Source organism: Mus musculus, chromosome 2 (genome assembly GCF_000001635.26).
Source record: "Mus musculus strain C57BL/6J chromosome 2, GRCm38.p6 C57BL/6J".
Lineage (NCBI taxonomy): Eukaryota > Metazoa > Chordata > Mammalia > Rodentia > Muridae > Mus > Mus musculus.
The window spans coordinates 166,459,382-166,471,462 of NC_000068.7; positions in this window are offsets into that span (position 1 = coordinate 166,459,382).

Consider the following 12,081-nt stretch of genomic DNA (forward strand, 5'->3'; position numbering starts at 1 on the left):
AGCACGGTGGAACCTGCCTGTGGTGAGACCCAGCCTCCAGGCTCCTCACACACAGCTGGTTAGGATGTGGATGAGTGCTGGCCGAGCCTGCTTCTGCCGTGTGATTGGAAAAGAAAAGGGGACTCACACAGGGCAAGTTCTGAGACACATACACACACACACACACACACACACACACACACACACGTACACACACACGTACACACATATACACTCGTATGCATGCACACACATACACACACATACACTTTCACACACACATGCACACTTGTGCACACACAGGCATGCATGCATGCACACACATACACACACATGTGCACATACACACACAAATACATTCGCATGCACATGTACACACACATACACTTGCACATGCATGCACACACATACACACACACACACACACACACACACACACACACACACACACATAAACACGCAGGCATGCTCTTGCTCTTCCCAGGGCTGCTTCCTCTCCCATCATAGATTGCTCCCTGCCCTTAGGGGCTGCAGCCTCCTCTGCTTCCTGCACCATTTGGAAGAGCTTTTTAATTACTTTTAATTCTCTCTCAATTTTCTGATCCATCGGCGTGCATGAAAGAGAGATGAAAATGGCTCCCTCTTTTTATTTGGCTTGGTCATCCTCTCGTTCTCAGGCGCCGGCTCTGGTTTCACTCAAACCCTCCTGCATCTGAGGCTGCAGGAACAGGAAGTCCCCCGGGAGGCTGGACTGGCTGTCTGGGTTGTGAGTCAGTCTATCCTTACCCACCTCAACCATGGGACATTCGCACTGGAGGTCAAACGGCAGGCTGGTTTATTTCAAAGTATTGGCAGGTGACAGGGGTCATTCTGAGGCCCTGGTTTTTCTCTCTCTTCTGAAAGCTTCACTCAGCAATGTTTTTACCCTCAGGGACGTTGAGCACACTTGAAATCTCCACTGACTTAGAAATGACTTTAAAAAACACCCTCTGGTGGATTTAGCATGTCTTATTCTGGAAAAACAATTTTTAACTTGAAAGCTATTCTTCATAAGTTAATGATGCTGCTATCACCAGCCCACCCCACCCCTATTACAAAGACCCCAAGTGGACCGCTAAGGCACAGACATAAGGTCGCCATGCTAGCTAGACTATCACACAGTCTCTAAATGGCCCTGTCCATGTGAAGGGAAATGTTTCTTCTGGGTCCAGAGACCCTCTGGGTGCATCCCATGTCTTTACTCCATTTCGCCCTCCTAGTTTCCTCCAAGGAAGGTCCTGTTCTCGTCCATTTCCAGCACCAACAGGGAAACTGAGTCCCAGAAATCTCGTGTCACTAGCCAGAGTGTAGTTCCACCCTGAGCTCCAGCTAGGCAACTCAGAACAGCCCTGGACTGAAGGAAGTGGAGAACACCGGCCAATCAGCAGCAGCCATCTGTCTGCTTCCAGAGTGCAGGTGCTTTGTGACCAGCTGTCTCACACTCCTGCCGCCCTGTGCTCCCCGTTGTGATGGACTGTACCCCCGAACCCTTCCTTCCTCCAGTTGCTTCTGGTGAGATGATTCTTCTCCATAACAATGAGAATATTAACTAACATGATATATGTCTGACATGGTTACCCTGAAACCAAGCACGGCCAAGGACAGAGGCCCAGCTTGGAGTGCATAGGAACTTCTGGGAGGAAAATGGTGACCATGGCTCTGTGAGGAAGGAGGCTGTGGACACTCAGTCTGTGCCACGTTTCCTCAGAGGTCAGGAGGGAGCGTCAGAAGCTGCTTCAAAACTTTGGCCTTTTGTCTGCTGGTTTACTTAAAATTTCCTTTGACTTTTTTTAAAAACATAAACAAAGGTATTAGAACAGAAAACTTGAATCACATCTGTGTAAGTCAAAGCTAATATGTCACAGTGGATGGGCAATGCGCTCCAGAGAATGTTGATTTAAAAAAGATGTTAGGTAAAGGGGCCCATGCTAATGGATATAAAATATGCCTTCTCCATTTTAATATCATCTGGTTATAATTTTAACTTCTGAGTTATTTTTAAATACAGTCTTGATGCTGGGGATAGCTCCAGGACCTTAGATACTACTAAGCAAGATCCCGTAAGCTATACCCCTATCCTTAAGGGTTTTGGTTTCTTGAGACAAAGACTTACTATGTAGCCCAGGCTGACCCCAAACTCATGGTTCCTGTGCCCTCTATCTCCCAATCACTGGTAGGGCAAGCATGTACCAACATGTTCATCTGCCTAACATTTTAATTTAAGTAACTTAACTAGATGGAAACAGCCAAGAGAGCAGCCCTGACAAACCAATATGGCGCTTGCATCTCTGTAGAGTTCTCATTGGCAGGTGCCTCAGGCACGGTACCCACAGAATGTCTCAGAGATCATTCTGATTTCTGGGCTGTCACCACAGGTGTGACTCAATTATGACTGTATTTGGAGAAATCGTGTTCTTGTTGAAGGCACACATGGGACTGGGGATCTGGGGTCTTTCAGGCCATTGATACTGATCTTGCATTCTGGGATACATTTGTAGGCAGACTCCTTTTGCCTATAACCCTCGGGTCCTCCGCAGGGCAGAGTGGACATCCTGCCAATTCACTTTGAGGTTGCTTTAAAGACAGAGCAGAGCATCTATAGCACAATATACCTTGTGATCAGGGCTGCATGTATTTGCATCTTGGCTCCTGCAACTCTTCTAGACAGAACCTCAGCACAGCTCACGATGAGAACCACAGTGAGGCCACCCCTTAGCTAGAGCTGAGCCCAGCTGCTCTACACTGAGTCATAGCTGACCAGACAAAGTCAGCCTGGATCTGCTGGCCCATAGCGTACACTGAAGGACCTTGAGGGCGAAAATAAATGCTTGCTGTTCTAGTCATTTGAGGCTGGTCTGTGAGACATCACCATAGAGACAAAACCAAATATAAAATCCCTTCTCAGAAACCCACCCTTTTCTTGTCTGTCCTAATGGAAGACTGGCTCACAGGAACCCATCTCAGGCCATGAGCAGACAAGCGCTGACTGAGCCAGGGGCATGCAGCAAAGATTTCCTCTGGCCATCAAAAGGAGAAGGCAGGAGCCGGAGAGATGGCTCACTGGGTGAAAGGGCTTGCAAGTAAATCTGTTGACCCAAGTTCAAGCCCCCAGAACACACACAGTAGGAGAGAACTGACTCCCAAAGTTGTCTCTAACCTTCACTCACATGCTATGACACTCACACACTAATGCACACACACATACGCATATACACATACACACACATACATATACATACACACATACAAACACACATACATTCACACACACATACACACATTCACACACACACACATACATACTCATACGTAAACATACTACACACATACATGTATACACACATATACACACACATACATACACACACGTATATACATACACACACATACATTAAAAAGTGTGGGAATTAGGAGAAAATAAATACTAAAAAAAAAATTTTTTTAAACCACTTCCTCCAGCTATGCTTAGCCTCTTGAAAGTTCCAAGGTCTCCCAAAACAGTGGCCCCAACTGGCAACCAAATGTTCCCAAGTATAAGCCACAGCAACAAGCCTTGCTGGTTTTCTTATTTGAGCCTACACCAAAGCTGGTCACTCGAATTCACAGATCACGTCCCTTACAGCAGCTAGTGCCAGCCGCCTGCTCCTGGGTGGACAATCCACATCAGAGAGCATGAACGAAGACTTCTCCCGCTTGTTCCTTCCATCTTTCTGCTCTTAGATTTCAGAATAAATAACTCATGAACACTTTCATCTGGGTTGCCCGAGACAAGGCAGAGGGGAAGGTGGAAAAGAAAATATTGATCAGACAGCAGTAGTCAGTACTGCGTCTCTTCTACGGGAGGCTGCAATGAGGGCCATGACCATAACATCAGTGGAAGCGTACATGGCTGTGCATCCTCCGGCATCAGAACGATTTCCCAAATAACCCCAAAGGAAGACATGGATCTTGGAGGACATGGTTTCTAATTGGCAGCTCCTACCTCCAGTTTCCAGCTAATTTCCATTCTAGAATTTTCTCTCTCTCTCTCTTTTCCTTCCCTGTGGCAAGGTGTGCTATTCACTGTTCACACACACACACACACACACACACACACGCACGCACACACACACTGAACTGTCTCTTTTGCATTCAGCAGTAAAGCGGGAATCCATGACTTCTCCAGTTTCTAGACATGGCAGTATGAACAGCCATGTTTTCAGCCTAACAGGGACGGAGACTGGCGGCCTGTAACTGGGAGAAAGGCCTACTCAGCACACCCCTGAGAGGCTGACAACCCACAGCCTGGCGGTTCCAGTGGGCTTGAGTCATCTTTCTTCTGTAGCTTTTTCTGAGAACAGAGACTGGAGCACTTCTGGCCACCTTTCAAAATCTAGAGGAGCCAAGAAACACTTAACACGTGTCCTGGAGACATTCCGGGGCTTTTGAAAGAAACACAAGCAGAAATCTCTCTCCTCGGGGCGCTTGTGTGATTTAGACACAGACAAGATTTTGAAACACGGGTGAAGGATGTGGCATCATGAGCCAGATGAACATGTTGAAGTTTCAGATTCCTCCCTAAGAGCTCCGATCATAAATTATGTGTCTTAACGAAGCATCCTAGCTTCCCCACAGAGGCCATGAATCCACTCTGATCTACGACAGTCTCCACAGCAACTGCTGATTGGGATGAGAGACCTGGGGTATTTCTAATTGACAACTTCATGACTCTAAGAAGCCTGAGAAAAAATGGGGGAGAATTGGAGGAAAACGAGGCTGGAGAGATGTCTCAGAGTTAAGAACACTTGTTGCTATTGCAGAGGACCTGGGTTCAGTTCCCAGCATCCATTTAGAATTCCAGTCCCCAGTGCATCTAGAGTTTTCCGACCTCCTCAGACCCCAGGTATGTACGTATGTACATACATACAAACATACATGCAGGCATACATGCAGGCATGCATACATACACTCACATAATATATACACTCACATACATACACTCATCTATGTACAAACATACATGCATACATAATACATACATACATACATACATACATACATACATACATACATTCACATACATAAAATGATGAGATTAATCTAGAGAGAGAGGGAAGGAAAGTCTTTGCTCTGTGGAAACCATGACATGCCACCCACAATGCCACACTGAACAGCGTCCAGAAGACCAGTGACTCTTCCTTAAAGTGTTTTCTAAAGTCTGAAAGAGAGCGAAGGCAGGGAGGATGTATTGAGACAAACAGCAACGATCCACTCCCAGAGAGGGGAGCCTGGCTCTCAAGCTTAAGCCTTCTAATACTCTTTGAAGGGAAAGGACTTTGTCCTGTGGGGATGGTCAAGGGAGATGCTCCCCCCTCTCTGTAAGGATGTAATGGAAGCTTATTGGTCTTCACACCAGCCTCACATGTTGGTCAGCCATAGCACTTGGTGATGAAGCGGGAGTTCTGGATGGAATGGAAGCTTGGACCCAGTTGCGTGTTCTTTGTTTTAAGGCTTCCCCACGCAAAGACCAGGTTTCCTCAGACACCAATGTTGCGCTCCATGAGCCACCGAGCAAAAATGTGATAAATGTCTGGGGCCAAAACCAAGAGTGGGGTGAATCTAAACTTGAGTTCAGCTTTCAGTCTGCCCCTGGCCACGTGGAGCTGCCTGGCGATGCCCAGCACCTCATCATCTGATGTGATTTGTGACCCCACAGAGGGAAGCTGTAGGGACACTTTAATGCTGATCTTTGGATGTGCCCACAGGCTCCCGGACATTCTCCACCCTGAATACATTCAAGTAGATATCTTTATCACACTGTGGAGACAAATAAACAAATCCTCTGAGGCTGGTAACACACTCGCCCCAGGCATTTGGCACCAAATGGAACTGGAAATGAGAGCAGACACCCATCGCCCTCCCCCCCCCACCACCAAATCTAGATTTAAAATTAAGAATATTAAAAAGCGTAGCCTAGGTTCAGTTCACTCACACTGCAGGGAACCAGTGCAATGTCTCTAAGTCACAGCTTTCCTCACCCATTTCCCAACTCACAACCCCCCAAACACCGTGCCTCCTCCCCCCTAGCCCCCTCCCCTGGCACTTTCTCCCCATATTCCTAAAGCTTGGTCCTGACATGGAAGAAAGGCTGTTCTCTCTGTAGGCACAGGTTGAGCAAGGAGGCACAGGAGCAGTCAGGGGTCATTCTCCATTGCCACCAAGGTTCCATCTCTACTGGTCTCTATCCAGGACTTGGCCCTGATGCCTAACTCCTGGCCTCCAGCAGGCCTCGGCCAAGCAGACTCAGCGGGAGGTCAGGGAAGAAGGAGAGAGAGATTGCTGGGATGCCTTGACCCTCACTCTGCTGTGCACTTTGGCCACAGTCCTCAGTTTGCACTCTGGAAGCACTGGGCTCTCCCAAAGCTCCGTCCTCACACCTTGCCCTGAGGCTGGCAGCCTCTCCCCACTCTTGCTGGTCCCCACAACGCTGCCATCGTTTTGTTCCTTACCTTTGAGCCCCTTGGACCTTGCTTCTGCCTCCTGCTAGGGCTGCATCTCACACACCGTGCTCAGTTCTGAGGACCAGAAACAGTTTACAGATTATGAGGAGCAAAAACTGGGGGATTTTTTTTTTAACTCACACTTCTGCAAGGAAAGGAACAAAAAATTTTAAAATTATCACTCCAGGGAGGGTGTGATTGCTAAAGAGATTAGTGTCCTCTAAAAGAAGCCAAGAGCTTTGCACGGGGACAATGGGCAAGAAGGCTCGAAGGCACTTCAGGAATTGGCCAACTCAGTCTTCACAGGCTCAGGGGCATGAAATCGTAAATCCCTCTCAAAGACTGATTTGGGACAAGATCCAGGATGCCCTGCTGGCTCGGGGATCATTTCTCTAGTGTTCATTTGACTGTGTTCAACCACCCAGGCACGCAAAGGTCATGTAGTCATCAGCCAAGCACATCTGGCTACTGCTGCTCTGTTGGGAACCTCGGCGACACCCATGCACTGCTTGGCTCTGTGGGATGGAGTACGCTAGGAGTCCTGGAGCCACGGAGGCTTCCATCAAAATTCCCAAGGTGGTTAGGCATTTTGTGATGGAGCCAAGTTCCCTCTGGGCAGCCCTGGAGAAGGTGATGGGTCAAAGCTGTGAGGGTGGCATCTAAGCTGATGGCAGGAAAGACCGAGAGGCAAGGAGAACCATCCAAGGGAGGCCCGTGTGGACCACAGCCATCAGGACACATCCAGACATGGCCACCATGAGACCCAGATGCTGAACACGGAGCTGTAAAGCTTAATATCTGCCCGTTGGGTCTTGGTCTTGCTTCCTAAACTCTTCTGTTTGAATGAAAACATCTGCCCTGTGTCTGTCTGTCTGTCTAACCAGGAAGGATGATGGAGTGTGGGACTTGGTTCTTTATTCTATTATGGCTAAGGGCTACTTTGGCTCCCTGAGGAGATGTAGAGTTGGACTTTCATAATACAGAACCGTGAAGAGCGGGCTCACGGGGCTGGGTGAATGAATGCATTTGCATGATGACCTGTGCACTGGAGTGGTGGTAGGAGAGAATATTATGACCTGGACGCGAACTGTTTCCCCAAAGATGTGCACTGAAGCTCAGTCCCCCAAGCAGAATGGGAGGCGGGTATGAGGATCTTCATAGTCACTGGATCTTAGGGGTGATAACCTCATTAAAGGATTAATCCATTGATGAGTTCATAGCTAAAATGGGTTATTGGAAAATGAGTTCGTAACTAAATGGGTTATTGGAAAACACACACACACACACACACAGAGAGGCCGTGTTTCCTATGGGTTTGTCATGCTATTGAGTTGAGAAAAGTCTTACAAAGCATGTAAGCTAGAAGCATTTCCTTTTCAAGATGCAGGCAGCTTCTCGAATGCCCTCTCTTTGACCTCACTAGGAAGAAAGAGGATATTGCTTAGAATACTCAGGGTTGCCAAGAGCAACACAAAAGTCAAGCTGAGCTAAACAGTGAAGGGGGTGCATCGGCTTTCGTATCTGGGTAGGAGGACTTCAGGCGTGTTCAGGAAGCAGTGTACTTTATACTCCTTTGTTGTCCTTCTGTCCCGACACTAGACCCTCACACTCGTGTTGACTTTCCTTGTGGTCTGATGATGGTCACTGCTGTCCCAGAATGTTGTCTGTAACCCTCACTCTCCTAAAGAGAGGAGGCATGTCTGCTCCCCAACTGTATTAGTGAAGGTTCTCTAAAGCAACAGAGCTTACAGAATGAAGAGATAGATAGGTAGACTGACAGATGCATGGAGGGATGCAGGGATGGATGGATGGAGGGATGGAGGGATGGATGGATGGAGGGATGGATGGATGGAGGGATGGAGGGATGGAGGGATGGATGGATGGATGGATGGAGGGAGGGAGGGAGGTAGGGAGGGAGGGAGGGAGGGAGGGATGGATGGATACAGACATGGATACGAATACAGAGTCAGATAAAGGGGGATTTAATCCAGTAGTTCCTCAGTCCACAAGGCTGGATGTCTCCGTTGGTCTTCAGCATGTGCTGAAATCCCAAAGAAGTAGGCTCTAATGCCAGTGAAGGAATGCACTTGCCAGCAAGGTGAGGGCAAGCAGGCAGAAGAGAGAGCATCCTTCCTCCATGCCATATAGGATTCCAGCAGAAGGTGTGGCCGAGGTTAGAGGTGGGTTTTCCCAGCTCTAATGATCTGGATTAAAAAGTGTGGGTTTTCTCCAACTCAATATCCAGATTAAAGGCGTGTCTCTCTACTGCAAGGATCTGGGTGGTAAGGAGAGCTTCCTACTTCAAATTAAGCAAAAATTCCTCACAAGTGTGGCCTCCACTTGGGGGTTTTAGTTCATTCCAGAGGTGGTCAAGTCGACAACTAATAATAGCCATCCTGCCTACCAAGTGTTTCCTGTGACCAGCACCCTCAGATCCAATGGAGAGTAAGAAGTAAGCTACAGTCCACCTTGATGGCCCACACCATTGCAGCCTCCTCCCCTGACCCAAGAAGGATGCACTGAGACCTGAGTCTCACCCCCACAGGGGAGACTGAGTCACACTGGAGAGATTCGGAGTTTTGGGCACCTGCAAAGGGCAGACGTGCCTGAGCATCCAGCAAGTCATGCATCACCTGGAAAAGGTGGCATCCTACGGGAATGGGCTAGGCACTGCCCCCAAGGACAGGACCCTCGGGAAAAAGCCAGCTCTGCCTCTTACTTTCTGGAAATGAACACATTCTATGCTTCTGTTTCCCTGAGCTATATAAATAACAAACACATAATGCCAGACCCTCTGCCTGCCTTTCTGTCTCTCTCCCAGAGATCAAGCCACACACCCCATTGGGCTCTCTCTCTCTCTCTCTCTCTCTCTCTCATTCTCTCTCTCTCTGATAAGAAAGCCTGCCATGCTGTGGCCTTGCGGCTCTCTCCTTCCCCTTGGCAGCTACAGGATAAGTTTGTGGTTCTGCCTAGCACCTACCTCCATGATCCTTGGCATACAGGCTGAGCCATGCTCAGTCACACAATATGGAACCCACCCACTGAAAGCCTATAAGACCCTGAACGCCACACTGTCCTACGGAACTGAAGGCTGTGCTCTCTCTTTGGAACCCCATCACAGCGCCACCTCTGTAACCAGCAGCCATCAAGCACATGAGTTTCTGAACACAACCAAGATCTGTGGAGCAAGCATTCCTACCGCAGGCCTCCCTGGCAAGGAGGAAGAACTCTGAGCATGTTCCCTGGCAGTGCAAACACAGCTTAAGCAAGAGCTGTTACCAACCTCGAGCTTGGACCAGGCGAGACATCGAATGGTGCCTGATTGGATGTGCTAGGACTGGCCTCTTTTGGACGCTATGTAATGAGGTGGCTGTCAGGGATTGGCTGAAAGTCAGCTCAGTGTTACAAAAACCACACTCCCGAGTTAGGCTTCAGTTTATTTACTGCATTAGGCTGTGGGTTGTTGCTTAGCAGCTATGGGGCAAGACATCCAATCCCATCCTGTCCTAGGGATGTTGGCTTGGCAGACAGAGCTACAAAGTCAGAGCCTCATAGCTCAAGTGTGAGGTCTTGTGGCTTCTCTGTTCTACGAAGGACACTCGACATGGGATGGAGTCAACACGGCCACTCTTGAAGCTGGCTCCTATCAGTCTGTGGCAGGGGGGCAATGTCAAAATAAGCAGGAATGAAAAATCAACAGCTTTTTGATGTGGCTATGTTGCTATGGCAATACACAGTGATGATATCGGTACAAAAGAAGAGTGGCCCTCAACCTGACGCTTTTCTTTTTAACCTAGGGGACACTGGTTATTGTCTTTGGACACTCAGGTTGTCTCAGCCAGAGGTGAGTGTTCCCGATATTAATTGAGGGGAAAAAACCGAAAAGGCAGTGAGCATTCAGCAAAGCCTATCTGCTCCTCTACCAGCATGCACCTCTGAAGCATCTCCCATAACAAAGGAAGAAGTGGCAAGGGCAGGATACTGGTGCTTATAGGAAGGCAGGTGAAAAGTATTTCAGCTCAGTTTGGAAGGAGATTTTAATTTGGGTTGAAGAAACAGGGTGGAGTCTTTGTGGTATGTAAGCAGCCTGATTCTCAACCTTCGAGGTTCAGAGGTTTCCTTCCGGTGTGTGATGGCTATTTTGGTTGCCAACTTGACTGTATCTGGAATTCACTAAAAGCCCAAGTTAATGATATTATCTGTGAGAAACTTTTGATTCACTAGATCATTCGAGGTAGGGAGACCCACCTTAAATCCAGATCATTTGATGTCAGAAGACCTATCCTACATCTGGGCCAGGCCTTCTCATGGCAGCCTAAAGGACAAGGAAAAGAGATTTTCCTCTTTGCCTGACTGCCCTAGTTCTCAATTCCTTAGCATTAGAGCCTACTCCTGGATTCCTACATATACTGAAGACCAACTGAGACATCCAGCTTCATAGACCGAACTGGACTCTTAGATTCTCTGTTGGGAAACAGCCATTGTTTGACTAGATGGACCACAGCCTGTAAGCTACTCTAGTAAATCCCATATACATGTGTGTGTAGTGTGTGTGCGTGTCTGTGTGTGTGTGTGTGTGTGCGCATACGCGCATTTGTGTATAACTGATATATATTGTTGTAGCTTGTCAGAAGACCCTCACTCACGCAAAGAGCACAGAGACCACCATCGTTGCAAAACACATGAGGATTTTACTTATCCAACATGTTGGGGAACCCCCTCTCAGCATGCAGGCCGGAGGAGAGACCCAGAACAAAGAAAGAACACACTTTTTATACCTTTGTAAAGGCCAGATATAGGCAGCTGAAGAGTTCCAGAGAGTTGCCAAGAGCAAGAACCGTGAAGGACCACAGCAGGCGACTCTCTGGAAGCTGCAGCCCCAGCTCTGCTAAGCCTTTGAAGTTTGTCATAGTTTCTTGATGTCCATATCTTCTGCCACTCACTGGCAAATGCAGGTTCCTTGACTTCTAATAAACTGGGAAGATTTCTGTTCACCTCCAAAAGATGTATGTGATCACTGAGAATGGTGACAATGACAACGGCAATGCTAAAATGTTGATGGCAATGATGACAATCATAATGTTAATTGTGATGTTGATACTGATAATGTTAATTATGCTGCTGTTGCTGCTGCTGCTGCTGCTGCTGGTGATAATGTTGATGGCGATGGAGACTCCCTGGTGATAAACCCCACAGCACAGTCACTGGCAGAGGGCACAGCTGGACGATCTCCAGCAAAGGTGCTGTGAACAAGACCAGCTTGCTCCTTTTTTTTTTTTTTGGCTTAATTTGGCAAATAGAAAAAGGAAGACTAGAAAATGGAGAGCAAGCCAAAATGCTAATACCCAATGGGCTTTCTCTATACCAGAGGCCACAGTGGGGTCTAATGACAGAAAAACAAAACTAAACACATAGAAACTCTACCCATGCACCACAGTGAAGCCCCTGAGTCCAAGCCAGAGGCTCCTGGCCTAAACCCAGGGGAGCCGGTGCCCAAGGGAACCGTTGCCAGGGAGAACAAGTGAGATGTGGGAACTGATGAGCTGAGCACTCGTTCTCCGGAAGAGAAAACAGGAAACACTCT